The sequence below is a fragment of the Eubalaena glacialis genome, chromosome 12 (assembly GCF_028564815.1).
Source record: "Eubalaena glacialis isolate mEubGla1 chromosome 12, mEubGla1.1.hap2.+ XY, whole genome shotgun sequence".
In the NCBI taxonomy this organism is placed as follows: domain Eukaryota; kingdom Metazoa; phylum Chordata; class Mammalia; order Artiodactyla; family Balaenidae; genus Eubalaena; species Eubalaena glacialis.
This window is the reverse complement of record NC_083727.1, coordinates 28,537,969-28,555,877: the sequence shown is the minus strand read 5'-3', so window position 1 is coordinate 28,555,877 and position 17,909 is coordinate 28,537,969. Positions and strand designations below refer to the sequence as shown.

Below are 17,909 nucleotides of genomic sequence, written 5' to 3'. Positions count from 1 at the left end.
GCATGTCTATCACAAGTGTCTATTCACTCCCATGGAAAACCAAGGAAACAGCTCTCCAGATTGGTTAAGTGCTCTTCGTAAATAAAGTGAGCTTTCAGGTGTGTGGCAAAAAGAGTCAGTTGTGAGTCAGCCTAAATTAATTCAGTAATACTATGTTATATTACTTAAGTTCTAAATTTACCTTTCAACACTGCATCTTTCCTTTGTAATCTTGTCAGTACACTGTATTTTCATGGTGTTACTCACTGAACTATGTGTAAAATTTTGAATCTGCAAGCTCTTTAAATCTTAATCTACAAGCTCTTTTTAATCTACAAAATTTGCTTAGTATATCTGTTTTATTAATGGCACCTCTATGAGAAAATCAAATAAGCACTTTCAGTGGTGCCAGATTATACTCTGAGTGTTAGATAGTTCCTCTAGAGTTTGAACATTAATTCCAAATGAAAGGATACTGTGGAAAATGGTGGTTGATATGAGACAGTAGTTTAGAAATCAACTTAATCTTGCTATAAGACAGACTTGCAAATTTTTTTTTACAGATAATTACATGTTATGGAAAGAATCTACTTAAAATTCACATAGAAAATATAAATCACTACTATGTTAAAGTTCTGAGTTACATACAAATGAAAGAGATATATCATATCTACCTAATTAAAGTTTTAAAACCCCAGAAAACAAAAAACCAAAATGAAATGAAAGACAAGGAGTACAACTGTCTCTTTCAGTCTTAACTTCTTTGAGTAACTACTGCTTTCCCAGTCTTATCTCTATTGAAACTTGTTTTGCCTTTCTGGATTTCCTCCTTCACAATCAGATTTCAGCAAGATTTGGCACTGAGTCCCTTTAAACAAGTATTACTTTTCTTATCATAAAGATTTCAAGAGGATTTTGTACTTTTCTGGACCATAATTATGTAATATTATTGCTGGCTATATAGCTTTAAATCAAGCATGTAATGAAAACAAGAGTTAAAGGGCAAGGAGACTTAGTGGCAAAACCTGAACGTTGTAGTAAGTGAGCCTATTTCAAAGAACAACAAAAGAACCAATCTTGGATTTTTCTCAACTATTTGAAGATGATCTGACTCAGTTAAAATGTGTTTGGGGAAAAAAGTACAAACACATAGAAAATTTAAATTCAAGGACTAACGCAGACTGCAGAATAGTCTACCTGCCCTCAAGCCCATAGAGCAGAAGAAAACCATCAAAACCTCTCAGAAAGCATCAACTGTAACTGAATTTCTTCAGTTTTTTTCCCCAGACTTATGAAATAAATTCCAAACACAGCCATCAGATTAAAGGTCAGATGCTTCTTTTACATGGTCTAAGTATTACTTCTCTCTCTTTGCCCAAGGCAAGAGCAACATCTTACCTTAAATACATGTATATACAGTCGGCCCTCAGTATCCAAGGGGGATTGGTTCCAGGACACTCCCACCTGCACAGACACCAAAATCTGCAGATGCTAAAGTACCTCATATAATGGTGTAGTATTTGTATATAACCTAACAACCTCCTGTATACTTTAAATCATCTCTAGATTACTTATAATACCTAATACGATGTAAACGCTATGCAAATAGTTGTAAATACAATGTAAATGTTATGTAAATAGTTGCCAGCATGGCAAATTCAAGTTTTGCTTTTTGAAACTTTCTGGAATTTTTTTTCCAAATAATTTCGATCCATGTTTGGTTGACTCTTTAGATGCGTAGCCCGTGGATAAGGAAGGCCAACTGTATATGAAATGTTGTAAAATTACTGGATTAAAAAAACCCAACATAATGGCTCTAATCAGAATATAAATCTACTCCAGAGGTTGAGGGAAGGGAAGTCAGACTGAATTATACATCACTGTTACGTCAGTGTTACTTTTCCTTGCTTGTTGTGACCCTGACAAATGAGTAACAACATACTACTACGTGCAGGTCTTACCAAACCTGCTTCTAATAGTCTTTTCATATGAAATGGGTGCTGTGATGTCCTCAGAAAGTCTGTCTTAAGCAGGTTAAACATGGTTCCTGCCCTGTTTCCTACTGTATTACTGCATTACTGTAGCGGGCATATCCAAGTCCTTTTTCATGATGCAAAGGTTGGCTTAACCTATGTTCAAATCCTATGAATCACAAATTAGTAGGAGATCCACATTACAAAGTCTTGACACTGATTTGTAAAAGGACACTTATTTCTTTAGGACCAATACTTCACTTCTCAACACCTTTACTCACTCATTCCTTGGTCTCAGCAGCAGCGCGCCATATGGGTATGGAGGCAGAAGGAGGGGGAAGAAGGAAGTGTCTCTGTGAGCTGTTTTGTTTCACTTTATCTTTAAACAAAAAAGCCCAAGGCTATGAGACAATCAGCCCATAAGCACCCTCACCCCCCATCAAGGCCAAGGAGCATGATTGCCCTTCTTTCCCTCTTGTCCACACACACCTCTCAGCTGTTTTGTGACTTCATTTCCTCTTCATGGATACCCTTGATTTGGAGAGGAGGGGATGAAGAGAGGAAGATGAGCAAAGCAAAGGAGATGAATGAAAGGATCAGAATCTGGAGACTCTTGCTTCCCAAACCCTCACAACTTCGTAGTGATGCTTTTAAGTTTAGATGCAGTGAGACAAACATGAAAAGCATGATTAATGGAATGATTTTCAGTAGCTCCAGTGATTACACGGAGATTTACCAAGAAGAAACAACTCATAAATAACTTTGTAAAAGAGAAATGGGCCATGCAAGCAACTCCCCCAAATATTTCTATAAACTTGAAGAATGAATGTAAAATTAAGTAAATGTTCAATCTATGTTTGTTGCAGTAGCACACCAGCTTTAAATAAGGCAAATTTATGATATAGTAGAGCTCTATTTTTAAAGCTATTTCTATACCTCCTGATATCTACCTTTTCCAAAGAATTAATATCTGCAATTTTTTTATACCCACTTTGTAGGAATTTTTATTGAAAAGAAAAAAAACCCAACAACGAGGGCTGTTGGTTAAATTCTAATCTTGGTTCTGTCATTAACTCTCTATGTGGCCTGAGTAAGCCACTTAACTTCTCTTGAGGTCTGTTTTTCTTACTTGAAAATGTACAGGAGGTGCTCAGAATAAAAGCATGAACTATCATAGCACTATTCTTATATTTTACAGATGAGGAAATGGAGGCCCAGAGTCACCAAGATTACAGAAGTAGCCTGAAGGTTACAATCCTGTTTTTCAAACTGATTTAAAAGCGAAACTCGTTTTCAATACAATTTTGTTTGAAAGCCTCACATACAAACACTGAAAAGTAGAATTTCTCTAGGTGAAGCTAGGTTTGGTGGTCTGGCCAACCTGGCCTCCCCAGACCTACCCTACAGAGCCCTGAGGAACAGGGCTCTACAGAGGAGAGAGTTTACAAACCACTCGACTAGATAAGCTTTCAGGTTTTCTCTGTTGCTAAAATTATGTTTCTGGGAGCATAATTTTATGACTTTAAATATTCATACAAGTTTGCTGTTGATTCTTTGATTTTAGAATTTATTGTTGATTATTTGAGTTGTATTTGACGCTAAATCCTCCAATTATGCTTTTCCTTAAGGACAAAATATTCCTCTGCATTAAGATGCAGTTTCTATAAGTATATTAAAACAAAAAGTAAAGGCCTTCATCTTGATTCATGATTTGTAGTTTGGGATACTAATTATGCCAATTAAAAATGACAACAACAATAAATACTTAACGGAAAGCCACTCTAGGGGCAAGGCACCGTGCTACACGCCCTGGAGATACAAAGCTAAGTAGGCTCCAAGAGCTTATACTCTAACAGGGAAAGGCATGGAGACAACCAACAAAGCAGAGGGAGATCCACATTATGATAAAGGAAAAAAAATGTGCAGATATAAAGGAACAGAAGTCTTGAATTGCAACTGGAGGCTTTTGAGAAGGATTCTCAGAAGAGGGAGCATTTAGCTGTCTCCTAAGGGATAAACTGAATTTCCGATAGTTGGCGTAGCACAAAAACTATACAGCTGGAGAAAACGGGGTAAGCAGAGGTTTGAGGTTTTGCGTCTGCAGGGCAGCATACTCGGTAGGGTGATTTGGGAGATGAGGAAAAGTAGGTCAGAACTTCTGTTCAATCTCTGAGGGATGAGAGCTAGATTAAAACTTAAGAGATTTGGATTTCAAAGACAAATATAGCATCAGCTAAGATTTCTGAGCTGGTAAATCAGGACTTGATTTCTATTTTAGGAAGGTACCTCTGGTAGGCAGGTAAACGGTGCAGTAAAGACCGGAGAATGGGAGCGTGGAGACCTCCACAGGTAGGGGCTGGGGGGCTGGTTCCAGCAATATCCTTCCCAGGCTCCTCCCCCTCAGTGCACTCTTTAAAAAAACTGGCGCTCCTTAATGCCTTCTACCCTTTAGTTTTGTACACTCCCCTGTTCCCATGGATTCGACAGGTATGTTTATGCTAAAGACTTCCAAATCAATACCCAGAACCTGGGTCTCCAGTTTTCTTCAAAATGATTTGGCAATTGTTAGTTTTCAGCAAATCTTGTAAATACGGCAGTTTTTCTGAAAATACACTTGGAACCATCCATCTTCATCAGAACTACCTTGCAAGCCTGAGTTCTCAGCAAATCTCTCCTGAGCCCCCTGGCTGCCGCACAGCCACTACATACAGCGCATCTTACGCTGAAGGGGCCCTTCTGCTTTTACACACTGATGGTCACATTAGAAACCTAGGTTGCTCCTTTTCCTTCACATGGATTTCCTCACCAAACCCTACTTTCTCATTATGGCTGGCTCGGATTGCTGCAACCGTCTCTCCGGGTCTTATTTCACTGCTTTTTTTCTTTTTCCCCCTTTCTCAGAGCTTACAGAACGAGCTTTTGAAACAACTGATTTGATCATGCCATCCTCCATGTTTTAAATCCTCCAATGGCTCCCCAGTATCTCCAGGATCAAATCCAGCTCCTTAACATGCCATACAAGGATCTTCTTGATCCCGTCTCCTCGTTCAGGTTCAGCTTTCTCTCTTTTTAACTTTGCAGCCTAGGCTCCAGCCATGATGAAATATTTGTGGTGGCCTGTGTGCCATGCCTTCATACTTGTTCAGTCTGCCTGGAATGCTCTTCCTCCCATAAAACTCAATTTAGAAATCAACCCCTCTGGAAAGCCTTTCCTGACTTCATTAAGCTTGGGTCAGGGGCCACTTCTATTTGCTCCCTTGCATTTCATATAGAACTCTACCAAAACAGACTTTTATGCTGTAAAACCCCCGATATTTGACTGTTCTTTCAAGAGAGAACTCCTTAAAGGTGAAGGTAGATGATGATTCCATAACACGCTGGAGTAGAGAACAAAAAAAATTGGGTTTTTAAAAATGGATTTGGTTTTGGGCACACTGGACCAGAGATTCCAGAATGACACCTTCGTGAATGTGGACATTTCTAGTAGGCGGTTAGAAATACACTTGGGGAATTCAGAACAGGAGCCGAAGTTACGGATGTAGACTTTGATACATCTGAAATACCAAGTAATATTTGAAATGATAGGGGTAGAGGATAATCCAGAAAAAAGTGCTAGCGAAAAATAAAAAACATGCAGCATGTATCTTGGAGAAGGCTTGTATTACAGTGGCAGGCAAAGCCAGAGAATGAGAGAGAAACAGGAGAGGTAAGCGCACTGTTACAAACATTAAGGAAACAGAAAAAAGCAGAGGTGTTAATGACCCAGAAAGCTGGCATATGGAGGATTTTTTCACATGGTCTGTAAACTGCTGGAAACAGTCCCTCCCTCCATCGTGTGCTTTATCCCTTATCCCTTCCCCTGTGACCAGCTGGTTTTTCAGTTTCTCTGATGAGCACTTCTAGCTACTTGAGGGCTTCTGCACAAGCTGTTTCTAATGCCTCAAATGTATCCTCCTGCCCCCCACCCCCTTACAAAAACTAACCCATCCACTTCTCACCACAAGGCCTCACAGCTTCCCTTCACTGTCCTTTCACTGCTTATGTTTTAGTTTTATGACTCATTAATTACAGTTACTTTCACTCATTAGGTTGTAAATTCTGTAAGTGGAGGGACTACTTCTGTTTAATTCACCATTACACCATCCAGACAACGTTCTACCACAGTGCCTGGAAAAACAGCAGGCATTCAATATATATGTGTTAAATGAATAAACTATAAAGACACCAAAGGGGTGGAGGAGTGAGGATGCAGGTCATTGGCTGAGTGAGGCTAGAAGAATGTGGGAGGGGAAAATGACCAAAAATACAAGTGGAGAGGTCGGCCATAGAAAGGAGGGCACGTCTTTCTATGATCTGAAAGCAGCTGGAGAAGGAAGGGGAAGTAACAGAAATACAGAGAAAGCAGGGAGATAAAGTCAGCCTGGAGTAAGAGGTTAGGTGGACCTTACTGTGAGCAGGCACTGTAAAGCATGGGGTAGGGAGTCAGTCAGGAAGAAGATGATCAAGACCACGGGTCTCACTGAGGCTGGGAACCACAAGTATGACACAGAGACAACCACCACAATTCTGTGCTTTTCTTTAGCAGTGATGAAATTCCAGAGTAGAAGTGAGAGAAATGGACAACTGGTTTACCCCCAGGCCTGGGGACTGGTAAGACCTGTATGCCAAGTAACACCAAGTGCCATATGTATATGACATCAAACTGCTAAATAAGTGCTGCTTCCATGCATTTAATTCCTGGTGATCTAAGTGAGCTGGTTTGGGGAGAGTGAAAACTGATGGCAGATAACCAAGAAGGCAGGAAACATCAGAATGCCGCCACCCTCCCTCTTTTTAAAAAAAATTTCTGCAAACTAAAGAATCATTTGGGTCACCCACTGCCTCTTTTGGGACTGGACTATTCCCTAGTGATGGGCGATAAGGGAAGGAAACTGGAGAGACTGAAGGAGACGTGGCAATTTTACCAAGTCCACTGCAGCCCTCTGCGCACTGCTGACCATCTGCCCGTGAGCAACACCATCCCTGCTGACGTTCGACAGGGTCAGGTCTGATTTGGAAGATTAATACATACCTCAGTACAGCTACTCCTATTTGTTTGCCTGATCCTTCCTTCATTCAATAAACATTTACTGAATACCTGCTTTGTGCCGGATGCTGGGAATTCAATTTTAAACGAGACACAGTCTCTGCCTTAAAGAAGTTACGGCCCTTTTATTCCATCCAAAGACAAAGAAAGGAATAGAAGAAAAAAGTCGTATGCATGAGCCATGCTAGGAATAGTAGGTTACACTTTTGATCCAATTTCCTATGCCTGACCTTTTCCTTCTTCATCTTTATTATAAAGACTTACAGGTTTTATAAAATGACTGTGTACTTTCAATACAGTTTCAAAATACAGCTAATCCTCATTATTTGTGGATTCCCTATTTGCAAATTTGCCTACTCACTAAAATTTACTTGTAACCCCCAAATCAATGCGTGTGGTGCTGTCACAGTTGAATACATGCACTGGCGCAGAGTGGTGACACATTTGAGCTGCCCAATGCACACGTTCCCAGCTGAGGGAGGAACGTTAGCATCTCCTAATGCCTTGCAATGTTTCTCATGCTCCGTCTTACTGTTTCAGCTCTCAGGCAGTAAACAAATGTCCTTTTTATGATCTATTTAGTGCCATGTTTTTCACATTTTTGTGCTCTTTGTTGGTGATTTTGCTGTTTAAAATGGTCCCTAAGCATAGTGTTGCAGTGTTGTCTAGTGTGACTAAGTACAAGAGGGCTAAGGTGCCCCACAGATAAAGTATGTGTACTAGTTAAGTTTTGTTTAGGTGCAAGTGACAGTGCATGAGTTCAATTTTAATGACTCAACTATATTAAATTAAGTGTCTTTAGACAGACATACACATAAAACAAGGTTATGTATTGATTGGTTGATGGAAATCTTGTGACCAGAGGCTCTCAAGAACCTAATCCTGCATCTCCTCTAGGAGCATTGGTTTAGAATTCACTAATTCAGTGTTCATGGTGAATTTACAGAACATAATTGCTGTAAATGACTAAAATTGACTGTGTATTTTTAGGCATGGCTTCTGTGCATCCACCAAATTACTATTTTACTGTTCTTAGTTGCTACCTTTCCTAATCTTATTCCTTGACAAATCTATGAAGTTTTGGGGAGCTCTGTCTCAATCAAATTGTAATCATTCATAGAGAATATCCTACACGTCCAGTACTAAGGTGGGAACTTTGGGGGGAATATGACTGTTGGAAAGTTGATTCCTGTTGGTTTCACATGGCTGTGTGTAATGGCTTATAGACTCATATTTAGTCAGGTCAACTGGAAGTTTATAGCCTGAGATCAAAGGGCCTGAAGTAGATATGTTATTCCTTTGATGAGGCTGGAAGAACATTCTCTAGCAAAATTCCATAACTCTGTGTCTACAAAGGAGCTTTCAAAAATATAAAGGAGTATCTCCCAAAGAGTAGCACGTTTAGGGTAGAGTCTGGGCACTGGTATTTTCACACAAGTGCCCAAGGTGATTCTAAGGCCTTGCTGTTTGAGAACTCCTACTCTGGCATATAACAAACCAATAATCTGTGGGGGTTGGAGAGCTCAGGACTGATTCCTGATCTGTGTGTGTGAAGCTGACTTCGCTTAGTAGCCGGTAAGCATGGATTATTGTGATCCCTGTCAACTCCTCCCATTCTTGCCTTCTCCCCTTCCTCTGGTTTGAATCTCAATTCTTACCAGCACTATCCATCAAGGATTTCAAATTCCTTCCCAACAAACAACATTAAACAGACACAGTAACTCTCAGGCTCATAATTTATTGAGGGCAAATATATGTATAGGAGAGGTTCAAGATGGCGGAGGAGTAAGACGTGGAGATCACCTTCCTCCCCACAAATACATCAAAAATACATCTACATGTGGAAAAGCTCCTACAGAACACCTACTGAACACTGGCAGAAGACCTCAGACTTCCCAAAAGGCAAGAAACTCCCAATGTACCTGGCCATGTGGCTAACAAAGTCTTGGTGCTCCAGCCAGGTGTCAGGCCTGAACCTCTGAGGTGGGAGAGCCAAGCTCGGGACACTGGTCCACCAGAGACCACCCGGCCCCACGTAATATCACATGGCGAAAGCTCTCTCAGAGATTTCCATCTCAACGCACTAAGACCCAGCTCCACTCAACGACCAGCAAGCTACAGTGCTGGACACCTTATGCCAAACAACTAGCAAGACAGGAACACAACCCCACCCATTAGCAGAGAGGCTGCCTAAAATTATAATAAGGTCACAGCCACCCCAAAACACACCACCGGACGCGGTCCTGCCCACCAGAAAGACAAGATCCAGCCTCATCCACCAGAACACAGGCACCAGTCGCCTCCACCAGGAAGCCTACACAACCCACTGAACCAACCTTAGCCACTGGGGGCAGACACCAAAAACAATGGGAACTACGAACCTGCAGCCTGCAGAAAGGAGACCCCAAACACAGTAGTTAAGCAAAATGAGAAGACAGAGAAATACACAGCAGGTGAAGGAGCAAGGTAAAAACCCACCAGACCAAACAAATGAAGAGGAAATAGGCAGTCTACCAGAAAAAGAATTCAGAGTAATGATAGTAAAGATGATCTAAAACCTTGCAAATAGAATGGAGAAAATACAAGAAACGTTTAACAGGGACCTAGAAGAACTAAAGAGCAAATAAACAATGATGAACAACACAATAAATGAAATTAAAAATTCTCTAGAAGGAATCCATAGCAGAATAAATGAGGCAGAAGAACAGATAAGTGACCAGGTAGATAAAATAGTGGAAATAACTACTGCACAGCAGAATAAAGAAAAAAGAATGAAAAGAATTGAGGACAGTCTCAGAGACCTCTGGGACAACATTAAATGCACCAACATTCGAATTATAGGGGTTCCAGAAGAAGAAGAGAAAAAAAAAAGGACTGAGAAAATATTTGAAGAGATTATAGTTGAAAATGTCACCTAATATGGGAAAGGAAATAGTAAATCAAGCCCAGGAAGCCCAGAGAGTCCCATACAGGATAAATCCAAGGAAAAACACACCAAGACACATATTAATAAAACTATCAAAAATTAAATACAAAGAAAAAATATTAAAAACAGCAAGGGAAAAGCAACAACTAACATACAAGGGAATCCCCATAAGGTTAACAGCTGATCTTTCAGCAGAAACTCTGGAAGCCAGAAGGGAGTGGCAGGACATATTTTAAGTGATGAAAGGCAAAAACCTAAAACCAAGATTACTCTACACAGCAAGGATCTCATTCAGATTCGACGGAGAAATTAAAACCTTTACAGACAAGCAAAAGCTAAAAGAATTCAGCACCACCAAACCAGCTTTACAACAAATGCTAAAGGAACTTCTCTAGGCAGGAAACACAAGAGAAGGAAAAGACCTACAACAATAAACCCAAAACAATTAAGAAAATGGTAATAGGAACATACATATCGATAATTATCTTAAATGTAAATGGTTTAAATGTTCCAACCAAAAGACACAGACTGGCTGAATGGATACAAAAACAAGACCCATATATATGCTGTCTACAAGAGACTCACTTCAGACCTAGGGACACATACAGACAAAGTGAGGTCATGGAAAAAGATATTCCATGCAAATGGAAATCAAAAGAAAGCTGGAGTAGCAATTCTCATATCAGACAAAACAGACTTTAAAATAAAGACTATTAGAAGAGACAGAGAAGGACACTACATAATGATCAAGGGATCGATCCAAGAAGAAGATATAACAATTGTAAATATTTATGCACCCAACATAGGAGCACCTCAGTACATAAGGCAAATACTAACAGCCGTAAAAGGGAAAATCGACAGTAACACGATCATAGTAGGGGACTTTAACACCCCACTTTCACCAATGGACAGTTCATCCAAAACGAAAATAAATAAGGAAACACAAGTTTTAAATGATACATTAAACAAGATGGACTTAATTGATATTTATAGGACATTCCATCCAAAAACAACAGAATACACATTCTTCTCAAGTGCTCATGGAACATTCTCCAGGATAGATCATAGCTTCGGTCACAAATCAAGCCTTGGTAAATTTAAGAAAACTGAAATTGTATCAAATATCTTTTCTAACCACAATGCTATGAGACTAGATATCAATTACAGGAAAAAATCTGTAAGAAATACAAACACATGGAGGCTAAACAACACACTGCTTAATAACCAAGAGATCACTGAAGAAATCAAAGAGGAAATCAAAAACTACCGAGAAACAAATGACAATGAAAACACGACGACCCAGAACCTATGGGATGCAGCAAAAGCAGTTCTAAGAGGGAAGTTTATAGCAATACAATCCTACCTCAAGAAACAAGAAACATCTCAAATAAACAACCTAACCTTACACCTAAAGCAATTAGAAAAAGAAGAACAAAAAACCCCCAAAATTAGCAGAAGGAAAGAAATCATAAAGATCAGATCAGAAATAAATGAAAAAGAAATGAAGTAAACGATAGCAAAGATCAATACAACTAAAAGCTGGTTCTTTGAGAAGATAAACAAAATTGATAAACCATTAGCCAGACTCATCAAGAAAAAGAGGGAGAAGACTCAAATCAATAGAATTAGAAATGAGAAAGGAGAAGTAACAACTGACACTGCAGAAATACAAAGGATCATGAGAGATTACTACAAGCAATTATATGCCAATAAAATGGCAACCTGGAAGAAATGGACAAACTCTTAGAAATGCACAACCTTCTGAGACTGAACCAGGAAGAAACAGAAAATATGAACAAACCAATCGCAAGCACTGAAATTGAAAGTGTGATTAAAAATCTTCTAACAAACAAAAGCCCAGGACCGATGGCTTCACAGGCGAATTCTATCAAACATTTAGAGAAGAGCTAACACCTATCCTTCTCAAACTCTTCCAAAATATAGCAGAGAGAGGAACACTTCCAAACTCATTCTACGAGGTCACCATCACTTTGATACCAAAACCAGACAAAGATGTCACAAAGAAAGAAAAGTCAGGCCAATATCACTGATGAACATAGAGGCAAAAATCCTCAACAAAATACTAGCAAACACAATCCAACAGCACATTAAAAGGATCATACATTATGATCAAGTGGGGTTTATCCCAGGAATGGAAGGATTCTTCAACATACGCAAATCAATCAACGTGATACACCATATTAACAAACTGAAGGAGAAAAAGCATATGATCATCTCAATAGATGCAGAGAAAGCTTTCGACAAAATTCAACACCCATTTATGATAAAAACCCTCCAGAAAGTAGACATAGAGGGAACTTTCCTCAACATAATAAAGGCCATGAATGACAAACCCACAGTCAACATCATTCTCAATGGTGAAAAACTGAAACCATTTCCACTAAGATCAGGAACAAGACAAGGTTGCCCACTCTCACCACTGTTATTCAACAGAGTTTTGGAAGTTTTAGCCACAGTAATCAGAGAAGAAAAAGAAATAAAAGGAATCCAAATTGGAAAAGAAGAAATAAAGCTGTCACTGTTTGCAGATGACATGATACTATACGTAGAGAATCCTAAAGATGTTACCAGAAAACTACTAGAGCTAATCAATGAATTTGGTAAAGTAGCAGGATACAAAATTAATGCACAGAAATCTCTTGCATTCCTATACACTAATGATGAAAAATCTGAAAGTGAAATTAAGAAAACACTCCCGTTTACCATTGCAACAGAAGAATAAAATATCTAGGAATAAACCTACCTAAGGAAACAAAAGACCTGTATGCAGAAAATTATAAGACACTGATGAAAGAAATTAAAGATGATACAAATAGTTGGAGAGATATACCATGTTCTTGGATTGGAAGAATCAACATTGTGAAAATGACTCTACTACAGAAAGCAATCTACAGATTCAATGCAATCCCTATCAAACTACCACTGGCATTTCTCACAGAACTAGAACAAAAAATTTCACAATTTGTATGGAAACACAAAAGACCCCGAATAGCCAAGGAAACCTTGAAAAAGAAAAACGGAGCTGGAGGAATCAGGCTCCCTGACTTCAGACTATATTACAAAGCTACAGTAATCAAGCAGTATGGTACTGGCACAAAAACAGAAATATAGATCAATGGAACAGGACAGAAAGCCCAGAGATACACCCACGCACATATGGTCACCTTATCTTTGATAGAGGAAGCAAGAATATACAGTGGAGAAAAGACAGCCTCTTCAATAAGTGGTGCTGGGAAAACTGGACAGCTACATGTAAAAGAATGAAATTAGAACACTCCCTAACACCATACACAAAAGTAAACTCAAAATGGAATGTAAGGCCAGACACCATCAAACTCTTAGAGGAAAACATAGGCAGAACACTCTATGACATAAATCACAGCAAGATCCTTTTTGACCCACTTCCTAGAGAAATGGAAATAAAAAGAAAAATAAACAAATTGGACTTAATGAAACGTAAAAGCTTTTGCACAGCAAAGGAAATCATAAACAAGACTAAAAGACAACCCTCAGAATGGGAGAAAATATTTGCAAATGAAGCAACTGACAAAGGATTAATCTCCAAAATTACAAGCAGCTCAATATCAAAAAAACAAACAACCCAGTCCAAAAATGGGCAGAAGACCTAAATAGACATTTCTCCAAAGAAGATATACAGATTGCCAGCAAACCCATGAAAGAATGCTCAACATCTTAATCATTAGAGAAATGCAAATCAAAACTACAACGAGGTACCATCTCACACTGGTTAGAATGGCCATCATCAAAAAATCTACAAACAATAAATGCTGGAGAGGGTGTGGAGAAAAGGGAACACTCTTGCACTGTTGGTGGGAATGTAAATTGAAACAGCCACTATGGAGAACAGTATGGAGGTTCCTTAAAAAACTAAAAATAGAACTACCATATGACCCCACAATCCCAGTACTGGGCATATACCCTGAGAAAACCATAATTCAAAAAGAGTTATGTACCAAAATGTTCATTGCAGCTCTATTTACAATAGCCAGGACCTGGAAGCAACCTAAGTGTCCATCATCGGATGAATGGATAAAGAAGATGTGGCACATATATACAATGGAATATTACTCAGCCATAAAAAGAAATTAAATGGAGGTATTTGTAATGAGGTGGATGGAGTTAGAGTCTGTCATACAGAGTGAAGTAAGTCAGAAAGAGAAAAACAAATACAGTATGCTAACCCATATATATGGAATCTAAGGAAAAAAAAAAAAAAAAAGGCCATGAAGAACCTAGTGGCAAGACGGGAATAAAGACACAGACCTACTAGAGAATGGACTTGAGGATATGGGGAGGGGGAGGGGTGAGATGTGACAGGGTGAGAGAGTGTCATGGACATATATACACTACCAGATGTACAATAGATAGCTAGTGGGAAGCAGCCGCATAGCACAGGGAGTTCAGCTCGGTGCTTTGTGACCACCTAAAGGGGTGGGATGGGGAGGATGGGAGGGAGGGAGATGCAAGAGGGAAGAGATATGGGAACATATGTATATGTATAACTGATTCACTTTGTTATAAAGCAGAAACTAACACACCATTGTAAAGCAATTATACTTCAATAAAGATGATTAAAAAAAAAAAAAAAAAGAGTCATGTACCAAAATGTTCATTGTAGTTCTAGTTACAATAGTCAGAACATGGAAGCAACCTAAGTGTCCATCAATAGATGAATGTATAAAGAAAATGTGGCATATATATACAATGGAATATTACTCAGCCATAAAAAGGAACAAAACTGAGTTATTTGTAGTGAGGTGGATGGACCTAGAGGCTGTCGTTCAGAGTGAAGTCAGAAAGAGAAAAACAAATATCGTATGCTAACACATATATATGGAATCTAAAAAAACAAACAAAAAAAATGGTCATGAAGAACCTAGGGGCAAGACGGGAATAAAGATGCAGACCTACAAGAGAATGGACTTGAGGATATGGGGAGGGGGAAGGGTAAGCTGGGAGAAAGTGGCATGGACATATATACACTACCAAACGTAAAATAGATAGGTAGTGGGAAGCAGCCACATAGCACCTTGAGATCAGCTCGGTGCTTTCTGACCACCTAGAGGGGTGGGATAGGGAGGGTGGGTGGGACGGAGATGCAAGAGGGAAGAGATATGGGGACATATGTGTATGTATAAGTGATTCACTTTGTTATAAAGCAGAAACTAACACACCATTGTAAAGCAATTACACTCCAATAAAGATGTTAAAAAAAAAAAAGAAAAGCAAACAAAATACAGGGCTTCCCTGGTGGCGCAGTGGTTGAGAGTCTGCCTGCTAATGCAGGGGACACGGGTTCGAGCCCTGGTCTGGGAAGATCCCATGTGCCGCGGAGCAACTGGGCCCGTGAGTCACAATTACTGAGCCTGCGCGTCTGGAGCCTGTGCTCCGCAACAAGAGTGGCTGCGATAGTGAGAGGCCCGCGCACCGCGATGAAGAGTGGCCCCCACTTGCCGCAACTGGAGGAAGCCCTCTCACAGAAACGAGGACCCAACACAGCCAAAAATAAATAATTAATTAAAGGTGCTTAAAAAAAAAAAAAAAACATGAAATTTTATTTCATAACTTAGATATTTGGGCATATAATTACTTTCATGATCAGTTTAAGTCATATAGTCTTCCATGTTTTATGTCTCTACAATAAAAAACCAAATCAAACTAAATCAACCAAAAAAAAAAAAAAGTGACCCATATACTAAGATTGTTCATATGGAAAAATTCAATTTGAAATATAATTTAGACCTATGCCTGCCAGTGAGTTTAAGGACAGGGCAGTATGCAGCCTTCATGGTCTTGGCCCAGGCATGTTTTCTCTGTGATCTTGGGAACGATATTGCTTTTCCAGTCAGTGACTCTGCAAGCAGGCAGGCATGGTCAAGACATTTTCTCACAAGGGAGATGCCAACCTTTGGAGGTCGATCAAACATTGTCTCTCCTTCGTGTGAGACACAGCAGTGGGTAAGAGGCTGCTGCTTAAACACACCCACAGTAACAGGGAAGCAGAAATAGGGGTAAAAGAAAGAAAAGACTCATCAAGTACAAAAAAGTTTAGTAAAAGAGTGATAAAAGCAAACCTGTTCCAGTACGTTCAGAGATCTTTCATTGTGCACATGGTTTATGAGGATAAAAGAGACATTCAAATAAAAAAAGATCCTGCCTTTTTTATGTCAACTGAAGGAGAACCATGTTAAAATCAGGGACCATTATGACCACATTATTGGGATTGCTAAGTAATAATAATAATAACATTAGCATACCGTTAATTTTCCATGGTCTATGTGAAGATTAGCATACAGCTAAGTTTCTTAAGCAAAGGAAATAAATGGTAGTCAGGAGATATCTAAATCTGATTAAGAGACATTTTAATCATATTCATCACATTGAGCCTCACATAGCTGGATACATCCTTACGTGAAGCTGTTGTTTTTAAGTAGGGTAGTCTGTAACTCCAACACCACTACTTATATACGTGCACGTAATGGGAAAATGAAAGCAAAGTTTCCTTAACAAGATCTTAAAATAAGAATTGTAATTTAAGGAAAAACACACGTATTCATATGGGTATAAAATATTATATATTATATATATTTCTATTAAAATAGAGCAGTAGTTCTCAACTGTGGGGTGTGGGTGGGGTCCTTTTGGCCCCCAGGGGAAATTTGGCAATGTCTGGAAGACATTTTTGATTGTCACAACCGGAGAGGGTTACTGCTTCTGGCATTTAGTGGGTAGAGGCCTGGGAGGCTGCTAAACATCCTACAATACACAACATATTTCCCCCTCAACAAAGAATTATCAAGCCCCAAATGCCAATAATGCCAAGTCTGAGAAACCCTGGAGTGCCTGACAAAACAAGAGGACAGCAGAGTTAGGGTATCAGAGAACTTATGAAAAAAGGTCATGCTGATTGTCAAGTCAGAAGACAGGGGGACTGACAACAATCAATTCTGCCACTATCTAAAGGGCAATGTATGACTAGGAATGACTGGTGGGAAGCTTTCCCAATAACATGCTTCACATTTTAGATTTGTAATAGATCATAAGAGGGATGTTACTGATATTTAGGTTAACTTTTGCAAATATCATCATGGAGAGCAAACACTGCATTATTCTATCAAACGGCCCTTAAAGTCACTGTTGGAGACAGTATGGGCCAAGGGGAACATTGGTTTGACCCTGTACAGCATCACTTATTTTATACTTTCACGTATCTCATCGTTCAAAGATTAGAATCCAAACTTGCCTTCTCAGAGTCATGAAGGAGTCCTACAAATACTTATCAATGGTTTATTGAAACAATTATCAAGTCTTTATTGAGAATTTATATTATTCTCTAAACTGAGTTTTCATGGAAGATTTGTGTAAGAAAATGAGACGTGATGGAGGATGGGCTCAGAGACTCAAACCGGCTGAATAATCAGAGGGTTGCTAAACTGGAAAACAACTTTGCCCTTATGTTATTCTGTACAAATCTTAAGTAATGCGAGTTAGGAAGACATCAAGAAAGTGAAACATTCCCCAAACCTAGTTTTGGGGTAGAGACTATGGGGGGATTATCTCACAGTCCCTTTATTTCAGAACCACTGGCAATGATCTAGGTCCTGCTCCCAGGAGAGATAAAGTGAGAAGACAAGCAGTTTGTGGGGTCTCACTCTGTTGAGGGTGAGAGGGTCCTGGAAACATGGAGGGGAATTGCCCAAAGTAGCAAGAAATGTAGCTGCGGGGGAAGAGACAAAGCACAGGCTGAGGTACACTTGGCATGGACAATGGCTGAGGCAACGGTGTAAGAGGAGAATGAGTAGTAAAACTCGTTACCAGACCTTTGATAGAGTCAAAACCTTATGGGTTCCTTGCAGGGCAGGAGAGATTCTGGAGGCTTTTAGAGTTCCTCCGTGTAGAATGT

General features: G+C 39.4%; 1 protein-coding gene across 3 annotated transcripts in view; it reads right to left on the bottom strand.

Annotated features, from left to right (window-relative positions):
• AHI1 (Abelson helper integration site 1) overlaps positions 1-17,909 on the bottom strand; it is a 203,435-nt gene that overhangs the window by 21,142 nt on the left and 164,384 nt on the right. The gene's annotated exons all lie outside the window — the stretch shown is intronic.